This window comes from Callorhinus ursinus, unplaced genomic scaffold (assembly GCF_003265705.2).
Source record: "Callorhinus ursinus isolate GAN/ISIS: 27379988/994484 unplaced genomic scaffold, GSC_fseal_2.0 scaffold1, whole genome shotgun sequence".
NCBI classification, from domain to species: Eukaryota; Metazoa; Chordata; class Mammalia; order Carnivora; family Otariidae; genus Callorhinus; species Callorhinus ursinus.
Window position 1 is genome coordinate 6,611,089 of NW_027397063.1, and position 12,787 is coordinate 6,623,875.

Genomic DNA, 12,787 nt, shown 5'->3' on the forward strand with positions numbered 1-12,787 from the left:
CTCTGTCAAATAAATAAATAAAATCTTTTAAAAAAAAAAGTGTTCCTGGAACTACTAAGGAGTGTGTCATTCTCATATTTCCATTCAAGTACATGTTTCTGTGTGACTTTGCTACCAGCTAAATATTTTCTTTCTTTTTAAGGCTTTGTTTTAGTTTCACAGCATAATCAAGAGGAAGGTACTGAGCGTTCCTACATTCCCTCTGCTCCCACACCTGCACAACATCCCCCAATATCAATATGCCCTATCAGACTGGTACATTGGTTATAGCTAATAAATCTGCATTGACACATTATCATCACCTAGCCCACACATTAGGGTCAATTCTTGGTGTAGTACATTCTATAGGTTTGGACAAATATACAATGACATGAATCTATCATTATAATATTATACAGAACATTTTTACTGTTCTAAATATCTTCTTTTTTAAAGTTTTTACTTAAATTTCAGTTAGTTACTGTGATTTGTAATACTAGTTTCAGGTGTACAATGTAGTGATTCATCACATTAAGTGTAATCCTTAATCCCTAAATATCTCTTATGGTCTTTCTATCCATCCCTTCCCTTGCCGAATGTCTTCTTAGTACCACTGGTCTGGCCAGACATGCCTTTGCTTTCCTATAAACTTTGTCTTTGAGCAGGGGAGGAGTTTGGAAAGCATCATTCATTTCCTGAGCAGGAACTATACTTCTATAGTTGGCATCTACTGAGGGCTATCGTCCCATATAAGGCCATGGTGCACTGGAACTCAATGCTACAGAGTTCTATGGAAAACAAAGGTGTATGGGGTGTTCTTTTCTGATTTCTTTTTACACTCTGTTAGAAGGCTCATAATATTCTATAGATCTTCTTATGAATAAACAGTGGTACAAAGTCAAACCTCAGGCACATACCAGTTGCTTTACTGATAAGAATCTCCCATGGCTGGAAACTCTGGCCTCATTGCTCAGTCAGAGTCAAACAACCTGGCTTTTTCTTTTTTCAGAATTTACTCTCTCCCAAAAAAATTCCTCAATCTCTCATGAGGAACTTTCTTTTAGGCTTATCCCATCAGTTCACCCTTTGGAACAAGCCTCTTGGAACATCAACAGTGAGCACAGATTGAATTCTCTTTTAGAAGGTTTCTTAACCAACTTTTAAAGTGACCAGAACAGCCTGTTTCACCAGTTTGTCTGACATGATTGGACATGTCTGAATCCACTCAAATTCATACTTGGATCCATATGACTTATGTCTTGAGAAATTCTTTTTATCCTTCTGTAACTGAAAGGAAAAACATTACTGGAAGAACAATTTGCCACAGCAAGAATGGTTAACTTTTTACCTGCACTGCAGTTTAGATTTTAAATCAGAAAACCAAACAAGAAATAAGAGAAAAAAAATGAAAGAGAAGAATTCATAGAACAGGCCTGCCTGGTGACTTACATAGAATATGCCTTCCATATTTTTGTGAGGTTGACATGAGAACAAGAGTGGTGATTACCTGCCCAAGTGCTAATAAACTGGAAGGTGTCAATTCAAAGGTTCTCCAAAAGATCCCTTCTGCATTCATTTAATCTCGCTAGTAATGCATAAAGCTTAGTATGTTCGTACATAAAGCTTAGTGTGTTCTAAATCCCTATGATAAAATAGAATTCTTCAGGTCATTAGTTTTTGTTCTAACCAAACAGTACAGTGCAATGATCCCTGTAGATTAATGATAATGATAACTGTAGCTATTTTTCTATGCGATTTGTAACTTTGGTTGTTCATTTTCCACTGTCTAAAATGTAACAATATGCGAACTAGTTTGCACACTTACATGTGCTCTATAAGAGGTGTAAGTACATATAAAGTTTGCCCTGACAAACGTATATAAGGAATTACAGGCCTTTTAAAAGAACCATTACTTGGAATACAGAGTATGTGATTGTTCAACATAATTACCTCTGGACAGACAGTACACTGTACTGAATATGACCTTGCATATCATGCATATTAGATTTAAATGTTGCCCTTATTTGAAGGTCTTTTTTATTTTTGATCTGCACTGTCCAGATGCTATTAAATTTGATTTGGGGCCAAACATAATTAGTGATTCTCCTGAATGTCATGGCTTTTAGAAGCATATTGCAAAAGCTATGTTGATGTTCTTGGTTACACTCTTGGACACTTGGAAGCTGGGAACATGAAACGCGTTTCTAAATTGCAGTCACTAAATAGTTCTGTTGGGAGAAATTTTGTTTATATCTCTTACATCAGTAAGATGTTACATTCTTCTGAATGTAAGTAGGGGGAAAATATCCTGATTAAAGATAAAGGTCCTAATTTTGAAGAAGGCATGACAGCGTTAGGTGAACCGCTTGTGGGCTAAGGAATAGAGATTACATAATTTAGGATCCGGGATTAATGTTAAAGGATAGAGTGAGAGGGAGAATAATTTCTTGAAACCCAGATGCAAAAAGTAAAATGTATTACCTCCACTGAAAATAGTTTTAGAGACATAATAATCATAATCACATCTCATTACTGACTTCAAATTGGTTATAGGCAATCTAATGGTAAAAATCAATATAAAAACTCTTTAACCAATAAAAGTTGCTCTATTGGGGCGCCTGGGTGGCTCAGTTGGTTAAGCGACTGCCTTCGGCTCAGGTCATGATCCTGGAGTCCCGGGATCGAGTCCCGCATCGGGCTCCCTGCTCAGCAGGGAGTCTGCTTCTCCCTCTGACCCTCTTCCCTCTCGTGCTCTCTGTCTCTCATTCTCTCTGTCTCTCAGATGAATAAATAAAATCTTTAAAAAAAAAAAAGTTGCTCTATTAATAGGAAAGGGCAGTTTAGTAGATATTTTATCATATATCTGAATAGAATAAAAACTTAATATAACCGATTGATTTTCCAAGTCTGAATAAAAGGTTTTTTTTTTATGTTTATATTCAACAAATAAAATTGCTGGTCTCCAAAACGTGGAGGACTAGGGTGAAGCTATGCATCGATCTATGGCTCTAGCTATGAACTTGGAGATTTTGAGGCTTAATATTGTTATAGATTTAGTTATGTTTCTGCCAAGCACGTTGTTATGGGCTATAGGAACCATCTAGGTTTTATAGTTCAGTTGGTTGACAGTGGCACCATGATCCATACAGCCACTCAAGTCAGAATTTGTGGAGGCTTCCTATATCTCTTCTCTCATCTCTGCAAGCGACTGGTAACTGCTGTCCTACCTCCTTAATGTACGTATTTCATTTTACTCATTTTCTAAAGTCCATGGTCATCATTTGTCCCTAGGACTGTGGTTATACCTTCTCATCTATTGGTTTCCAAGATGCAAAGCCTCCCTTCACCTTTTAGTCCCTTTATTAAAAGCCCTTTGTTTAAAATGTCTCTTTATGTTGTCTTGGGATGGCACGTAAATCTATTATGAAGAAAACATGCAGCTCTCAGTGTGCTGGAATGGAAGGAAATCTAAGACAATTCAGTTAAAAATCAATTTGCAAAAAAGCATGGACCAGAGAACTGGTCCATCAGACATATAGTTCAGTAAACATTAGCTATATTAATATGTGTTATTTCCTAAATAACCCATAATCGTTCTCAACTTATTTGCCTTTATCCTAGCTCCTGCATCACCTCAGGTGGTATGCTCTTCACTTTGCATCATGAATTCCTACTCATCTTTAAAAATCAACCTAATTTTTATCTCTGTTGGAATGTCTCCCCTAATTGCCCGAGATAACCTGGTAGCATCATTTATGATAGCATCATGTCACTTCCTGACTACCCTACTGACCTCTAGTCCTTTATATAGCCCTTTCCTCATAATACTTATCACCAGTGGGTGTATATACTGGCTTGTTTCCTCACATATTTTGTGTCTTCCCCAGGGAAAGCAAAATCTATAAGGGCAAGGACATTCTGTTTTATTCACTGCTGAATCCTCAGTGCCTAGAGCAATGCCTGATACACAAACAGTATTTCATAAAATATGTACTGAATAAATATGTGATAGTACCAGCCTATTAATTATATCTCTCTCTATATATATGCCAAATTATCCATTACATTAAGAGTCCTCTTATTATAATGATATGAACCTATTGATAAAAAAACACAAGCTTTTATTTTTATTTTAAACTTCATACTTTATTCATCATTTCCATAGATACATATGCTAGGCACTCTCCTTGGTACAAAGGTATAGCCACAAGCCAATGTCAATATAACTAATAATGATAACTTATATTCACTGTGTACTTACTTGGTCTGACATTATTACAACTAAACTTCAGAATTTAAGAGATAGTTATTGCTATTCCATTGGAATAGGTGAGAAAATTGTAATTTGGAGAGTTTAAATTACTTATTCTATATCATACGATAGTGAGTTTTGAGTTAAGAATAACCAATGATAAATTAAAAAATAGAGGGTTTTCAACCTCAGCACGAGCTTGTGTACCTGAGCACATGTAGTAAAGATGTTTATAAGAAAGCTACTTGCCAGGGCTCCTGGGTGGCTTAGTCGTTAAGCGTCTGCCTTCAACTCAGGTCGTGATCCCAGGGTCCTGGCATCGAGCCCTGCATCGGGCTCCCTGCTCGGCGGGAAGCCTGCTTCTCCCTCTCCCACTCCCCCTGCTTGTGTTCCCTCTCTCACTGTGTCTCTCTCTGTCAAACAAATAAATAAAATCCTAAAAAAAAAAAAAAAAAGAAAGAATGCTACTTGCTTGCTACCACAACATTGCTGCATAACAACCACAAACCTCAATGTTGTTTTTTTTTAATTTTATTTATTTATTTATTTGAGAGAGAGAGAATGAGAGAGAGAGAGAGCACATGAGAGGGGGAAGGGTCAGAGGGAGAAGCAGACTCCCTGCTGAGCAGGGATCCTGATGCGGGACTCGATCCTGAGACTCCAGGATCATGACCTGAGCCGAAAGCAGTCGCTTAACCAACTGAGCCACCCAGGCGCCCAAACCTCAATATTATATAACCATAAGTTTGATACTTATCCATCTGAGAGCTGGGTTCACTAACACAACTAGGGGTTGGCTGACTGTTTGTGTGGGGAAGTGGGTGACCTGGCTCTGCTCCACATGTCTCTTTTTCTCCAACGGATGACCAGATGTGTTCTCATGAAGATGGCAGGAGTATGACAGCAAAATAGACACCTGCAAAGATATTGGACACCTATACCCAGAATGGACACACTATTAATTCTGTCTCATGTTATTGGTCAAAGCACATTATATGGCTGAGCCAGGAAGCAGAGTGGGAGAACACTACAAAGTCATAAGGCAGAGTAAATGAGAGAGGGGCAATGTTTTGCCTTCTATCATAGACCCCACAATCTACCCTCTCCTTTGAGCAATTCTATTTCTTAGGTAATGTCATCTACTCAAAGCAATCCATGGTCTCCTCTCTGCAAGCTGATGACTCTCAAATATGTAACTCTAGTGTGTGGGGATGCCAGATAAAATGTAGGACAACCTGTGAAGTTTGAATTTCTGATAAACAACAAAAAAAATGTGTTTTAAAAAAATCACATGGAACATGTAGTAAAAAGAAGTCATTTTTCTGAAATTGAAATGTAATTGGCACTTTGTGTTTTCATTTGCACAATATGGTGTCCCTCCCAATCTGGCCTCTCTTCTGATGTTTTTCTGCTTGAAGAGTGTTTCCAAATGTGTATCTATATAGGCAACTGAAACTCAACATGTCCTGACCAATACATTATTCTCTCACACGTTACCCTTTCTGCCCCAGGCCTTCCATTTCAGCATTTCTACAACCTGGTACTCCAAGACTGAAAAATCAGTAATGAAAGTAATTCTCAATTTCCCTCCTCTCTTCATTCACTGATTATGAATTCTCTTTAATTCTCCATTTAAATCTTACTGAAAGAGGGTGTGCTTGGGTAAGTGTCAACTCTTGGTTTTGACTCAGGTCGTGATTCCACCTGGGGGCTCAGCTCAGAGTCTGCTTAAGATTCTCTCCCTCTCCCTCTCCCTCTCTGTCTGCCCCTCCCCCACCCATGCAAGCACACTCTCTCTCTCTCTCTCAAATAAATAAATACATTTAAAAAATAAAATAAAATAGATCTTGCTTGAAGAGGTCCCATCTTCTTCATCACCAGTTCTCCTTTCTTATTTCAAGTCCCTCCATAACATAATCCCAATATTCTCTCTTAAGTGTCATCCTAAATCCTTTTTTATCCCGTTCACATCTTAAGGGGCTATTCTTCTTCATGGCCATCTTATTGGTTAGAAACCCAAACTTCGAAGTCAGACTGCTTGGGTATCAATATCTATGTTGATTAACTCCAAGACCTTGGGCAATTTATTTTACTTCATTAAGTCTCACTTTTGTTATCTGCATATAGAAGATGATTTCATGGTTTTCCCTGTAATGTGGAGAGGATTAAATGAGCTAAGGTTCGTAAAGCACAGAGGAATGGCCAAGCCCAGATTAAACAATATTAGCTATAGCTATTATTTTTACCTTAATTCTTTTATCTCATTATAATACCTTTTTTTTCCCTGTATTTCATTCCATAGGAAACACCTCCTCATCCTGTAAGGACTAGAATATAAAAATTCCAGAGGAGGGGGAAAGCCTAGCCTCAATGATATTCTTTTCACCTATTTTCTTTTTTCCACAACAAACTTTATTATACAATGTGATGTTTGCTTATCTTTCTCCCCCTCTCAATAGTGAGCTTGTTCATTGAAAGCTGAATTTACTCAGCTTTAATGCATCTGCATTGAAATTCATTACAGACTCATGTAGTAAAATGTCTTACTTTCTTATTTCACTCCTGGCTATAATACTAGATGGTTATTAAACTTGATATGATCCTATTGTAAGTTGAGTTTCTTTCATGCTATATTTTTATGTAGAAATGGTAACTGAAATAATTTGCTAAAAAGTTTAAACAGCCCATATAGAACAGCGGATTGCTTCTGGGCAGACAGTAAATGCACAAGGCAATTACAATAAATTATTAGAACCTCCATTCCAACAGTCATTTGTACCATATGAAGACACCCAAACTCAAGTTCTCCCCACCAGTCTACTCCAAGGCTCTGTTCAGAGGTCCTAGCGCAGTGCTATTAAATTAACAAGGAAGTAATTAAAGGAAAGATACCAGGACTATATCATTGTCTTCACTGTGTACTTTTCTTCCAGAAATAGGACTGAAGAGAAAGACAATTTATCTGAGACGGTTCTTCATTGAAAGAGATGGAAATCATTTAAAAAAAATAAACTTTTTTTTAAAAAGATTTTATTTATTTATTTGAGAGAGAGAGAATGAGAGATAGAGAGCATAAGAGGGAAGAGGATCAGAGGGAGAAGCAGACTCCCTGCTGAGCAGGGAGCCCGATGCGGGACTCGATCCCTGGACTCCAGGATCATGACCTGAGCCGAAGGCAGTCGCTTAACTAACTGAGCCAACCAGGCCCCCTAAAAAAGAAACTTTGAGAATGTGGGTAAATCAAAGAACCTGTGGGTAAGTGGGGAGATGAAGTTGACAAGATATATAGGGCCCAGGGATATAGAGACTGCTGGAATAGCGACCAAGCTAACACTGCAGCAACGGTTTTGTTACGCTACCACTTCTTCCATTACCGTCACAGATGCTTTTAGCCACTACTGGACACCACAACTCTGGATGAATTTTGAATTATTCTTTTGTCTTTGTATCACTTCGTCTAAGATCCAAGACCAGGTGATATCCTAGTTCCTAATTCATGCATACAAGATATCACTATTAGGAATAGTAAAAGGAATTGTCTCGTCCTCCTCAGGGTCTGTATTGGGAATTACAACACTTCTTCATTCTGGAACAAAGCTTAGCTACTGAGTAACCCCTTCGCCCTCCCCAAAAAGCAATGTCAATGACACAGAGCTGAAATGAATCCACATTAGATGTTTTCTTCCATACCAGATTCAGCCCAGAAAATAAGTACATGGTCCTCTTAGCTCCTGTGATGGTTTGTTTTATGTGTCAGTTTGACCGGGCTATGGTACTCAGTGATTTATCAAACAGTAATCTAGGTGTCACTGTTTTTGTATGCTGGTCTTAGCCTACCAATAACCAATGTTATGGTTGGACAAGACTTTGCAGTTCTTATTAAGATTGTGAGATGCCCTTTAGCAATAACCATGGTGAAACTTTAAAAAAAATAAAGGAAATTTACTTATAAGATGTAGAAATTACACAACACATCTGGGACCACACAGTGAGGTCATTGGGGGGAGAGAAAGAGAAGGAGTAAGAGAGAGAGAGAAAGAACATGGGCCTGGGGTTCTGCTTTTATTAGGGTCAAGGGTGGGAGCCTAGGGTTTTGCTGTTGGTGAACTTAAAACATGAGAGAGAATTTAAAGCTAGGAAGAAAAAAAAAAACAAATGGCCCAAATGGTCAGTTACTGAAATCAAGTTATATATCTCTAAAACCAAGAAGCTGCAGTGTGGGGAGGTGGCCTGGAGATTTATCCGGTGTGTGGCTGGAGATGTGTTCATTAAGGATCACCATCTTTGAAGTGGATGCCTCTTTGAAGTGGTGGCAATCAAAGCTTAACTCAGGTACTTGCAGTACAAAAAGGAAAACGACAACAAACATCTGTCAGGGTTTACTACACTGTGACAGTATTTTGAAGATGTGGTTAACATCTATAATCAGTTGACTTTAAGTAAAGGAGATTACTCTGGATAATGCAGGTAGATCTAATCCAATGAATTGGAGGCCTTAAAAGCAAACTGATGTTTCCCAAAGAAGGTATTCTGCCTCAAGAGAGCAGTATCAACTCCTGCCTGAACTTCCAGCCTGCATGATTTGCCAGCCACCACAATCATGTGAACTGGTTCCTTAAAATAGATCTCTTCATCTAATTATATGAGATCACTCACACATATATACACACACTATATATGTATCTCCATATATATATATATATATATATATATATATTTATACCGTAGTATATACAATATAGAGTAGTATGTACTATATACAAGAATAAATGTATATACTAAAATAGCATACACACACAGAGACACACCCAGTATTGATTCAATTTATCTGGAGACTCTGATACACCTCCCAAACCACTCCTCCAGTTTTCCATAGTTGATGAAAACTCTCCCTAAATCAAAATTAGCACTTAACGTTATGACATGTGATCATGGTTAGAACTGGAATTTCATTTGGGGTTGAGAGGAAGACCAACTATACATTGCTCCCAACCTGTCCCTAGACACTAAACACAAAAATCTGGGGAGGAAAAGCAAAGAGGAGAAGGAGAAAATGAAGAGACAAACCGCAGCAAGAGATGTAGTATCAAGGGAACAGGCTCATGTGGAATGCCACAGTGAGAGACCTGGACCCCAAGGGAGAGCCTGTGGGGAGTGAGCTGTAAGAAGAGATGTGACAACGGGGCGGGGCAGACACCAAAAGGAAATGGAGAAGGAGTCGAAGATCAACTATCTCTACAAAAATTATGGCCCAAGCTTTTATCGATCTAAATGTGTTGTTGATAACACCATCAAGTGTCTATATTACTCCCCTTCTGGAGGGCTTTCTAAATCAGCGGTGCAGGCAAGTGAAAAACACATAGGCTCTTGAGTCGAAGGCTCACCTAGGTTTATATCCAACTGTGTGCTAAATAGCTGTGATGTCCTTGCATATGTTATTACTTAAATTCTCTGAATTGAGGGTGATACTAGTATCTACCTCACAGGATGATCGTATTAAGTGTACATCTTAAGTTCCTGGCACAAAATAAGTATGAATAAACACTTAATATTCATATTCTCACTATTATTACTACCAAGGTGAGAGACGTGTCTGTCTCAGGGACTCAGTTGAAGTCATTAACCCTTCAGCAGAGGTTTGTTTTGAAGAATGGTTGGACAGATCATGACATTTACATAAGATATGTTCTTACAGAGAGTGTCAGAAGCAGGCATATATAATTAGTGGACCCAAATAATCTTTTGAAACACAGTATTACCTCATGTCATGGAGTGAGTTTATGGGAATCTAAACCAAGGTAGGATAAAAGCTAAGGCTTTGAGGATGGAAAAATTACCTCTAATAGGCACAAAGTTGATTAAAGGAATACTAAATTAAAACATGTTCACATGCTAGAATCAAGGGGATATTAAAGAGTTTGGGGGGGTTCAGATGCCATTTGAACTGTAGAGGCTGCAGGCTTTCCCAGCTTCACTTCTGAGGATTTGTCAAGTCCCTGTGCAGAGAGTGACATTTAAGCTCAAGTAACTCAGCTTTTACTACCCAACTAAATTCATTCCTGTAATAGAGAGTAAGCTGAAGTCATTGACAATCCAAGCTTCCACACAAACTTTATAATGGGTATTGTGACCTCAGGGTCTTAGTTACCACTCTCATTTGGACTTGGAGATGAAGACTCTGGAGGACAGGGTGAAAATAATATTCTGGCCTCTGTCTGGTCATGGAAGGTATATATTCTCAGCAATCAATTCAACATTCATTAATAAGATGTTAACATTCTGTATTCATTGAATTAATACCATCTTTGTCCCATTGCTGGGAGCTATTTTGATCACTTGAAGACTGGGATCTTTAAAGCATGACATTTGTCTGCCAAATGATTTCATTGAGTGACTATTTAATTGTATTTTATTTCCAGTATTTGTCATAGACTCTGTCTCAACTTTGATATCTTACAAATCACATTGCAGTATTCCAGGCTGCTTAATTTGTACCTCAGAAATCAATCCAAGGAAATAATCAAACAAGCTGGTTTTGCAACGTGTTGAGCAATACTGTTACTTATTTTTCTTTAATATATTTGATGCATTAAATATTTAGTCACTGGGGGAAAAAAACCTATATGACAAAAGACTTGTAGGATATGGCATCCTAATCTCAGTGAAGATTTAATAATAAAGAACATTATGGCATTGCATACAACCTACTTGACCCATTTTTGTACCAGTTCTTCCATTTAGAAAGTCAGTTTTACCCACAGCTTTTAACTTGGTGGTTGTATTTGTGCAGTCACTTTGTAATATTTGCTGACCTTGATCCCAAATATTCAGTTTATATCTTTCACAATGATTGTGTGAGGTATCAGTTTTCTCCTTGTATTTTTAGCTGGAATCTACTTATTATTGTTATAAAAAAGCAGTGATTTCTGAGTATCACGTTTCTTTGGTGTTGATTGGGTCTTCTAAATGAGCAATGATTTCTTATTTTTAGAGATAGTATGCGTTGTTCCCATAGACACCTGATTAAAATGACTAGGTAGACCCAAGTGTTTTTCAAAGCCAATTTAAATGATGTAGCTGATATAATAATCTTTTAACTCTTAACAAAAACACATCTCTTCTTTCCTTTTAGAAACAGCAGTAAGTAGTCCGTGGTAACTTAAAGTGTGACTTTACCTGTGGAGTTAATTTTTTCAACTTTTATTCCAAAGAGTGGCACAATACAAACATCATACATCATTTATACACCGTGCTCACATCCGTATACTGCTTCCATAGCTCACCCAGCTGCACTCTCCACATCTATTCCTCTAGTTTCATGACCAAGTTTTTGACATTCTGTGATTCCTGTTTTTACTGTTGCTACTGAGCAGTTTCTTTTTGAATACTAAAATTTCAAAAATCTTTAAAATTAGACATGTCCTTTTGGTTTAAGACAAATGGCTAAGAATTCTTATTACTACCACATTATTACATAATATATGTTTTTCTGTTTTTTTTTTTTATTTTATTGTAACAGAATTTCCTGAAATGTTGATTGCCTGTCTCAATTGGCTATCTGATTATCTATTAGGTAGCCTGTAATATCTTAAGGAAAATGCTACACCTTTCAAACCAGATATATGTTTCCAGTTTTACCTAAAGTACAAAGCTGTAAAAAAAATAACTGCTCTTCAGTGTTTACTGAAGAATCTAGTGAGGATTTAAATTCATGACTTGAAATAACTTGGGTTAACTGATTTTTATTTTCAAGACATTTTCTTTTGCTTCATAAATTGATGCTTATTGATAAAAATAAAACAAGCAAACATATGCATTTCGATGAGTTTGAGTTATGGTGCTCAAACTCTTAGTTTAGCACTTAGTTAGTCTGGCTGGCTTCAACTTTAATCACCTGAGATCAATTCATTTGGATTTAATAAAAAACCTACCATTTAAAGTTGAATAATTTGCAACATGATGAACTTGAGGACATCATGTCAAATGAAATAAGCCAGACACAGAAAGACAAATGCTGCATTATATCACTTATATGTGGAAACTAAGAACATCAAAATTATAATAACCGAGAATAAAATGGTGGTTTACCAGGGGCTGGGAGTGGGGGAAATGGAGAAACATTGGTCAAAGGATACAAACTTGCAGTTAAAAGATGAAAGTTCTGGAGACCTAATGCACAGCATGATGATTATAGTTAATAATAATGTATTGTATACATGAAATTTGCTAAGAGACTAAATAGCAACTGTTCTCACCACAAAAAAGAAGGTAACAATGGGAGGCGATGGATATGTTGGTTAGGTTGATTGTAGTAATCATTTCACAATGTAGATATACATTAAACATCATGTTGTGTACCTTAAACATATACAATGTTTATTTGTTCATTATGCCTCAATAAAGCTGGAAAAAAAAATCCACCATCTAAATATGCAATTTTACACTTAACTTTTTATCGTCATCATACATGTAGACAGGGAAGGGGCAGCCAAAAGGCCCCTCTGCTTATAAAGCTCATTAGAGTTTTTAATCCCCTTCATAACAAGGCAACAGTTG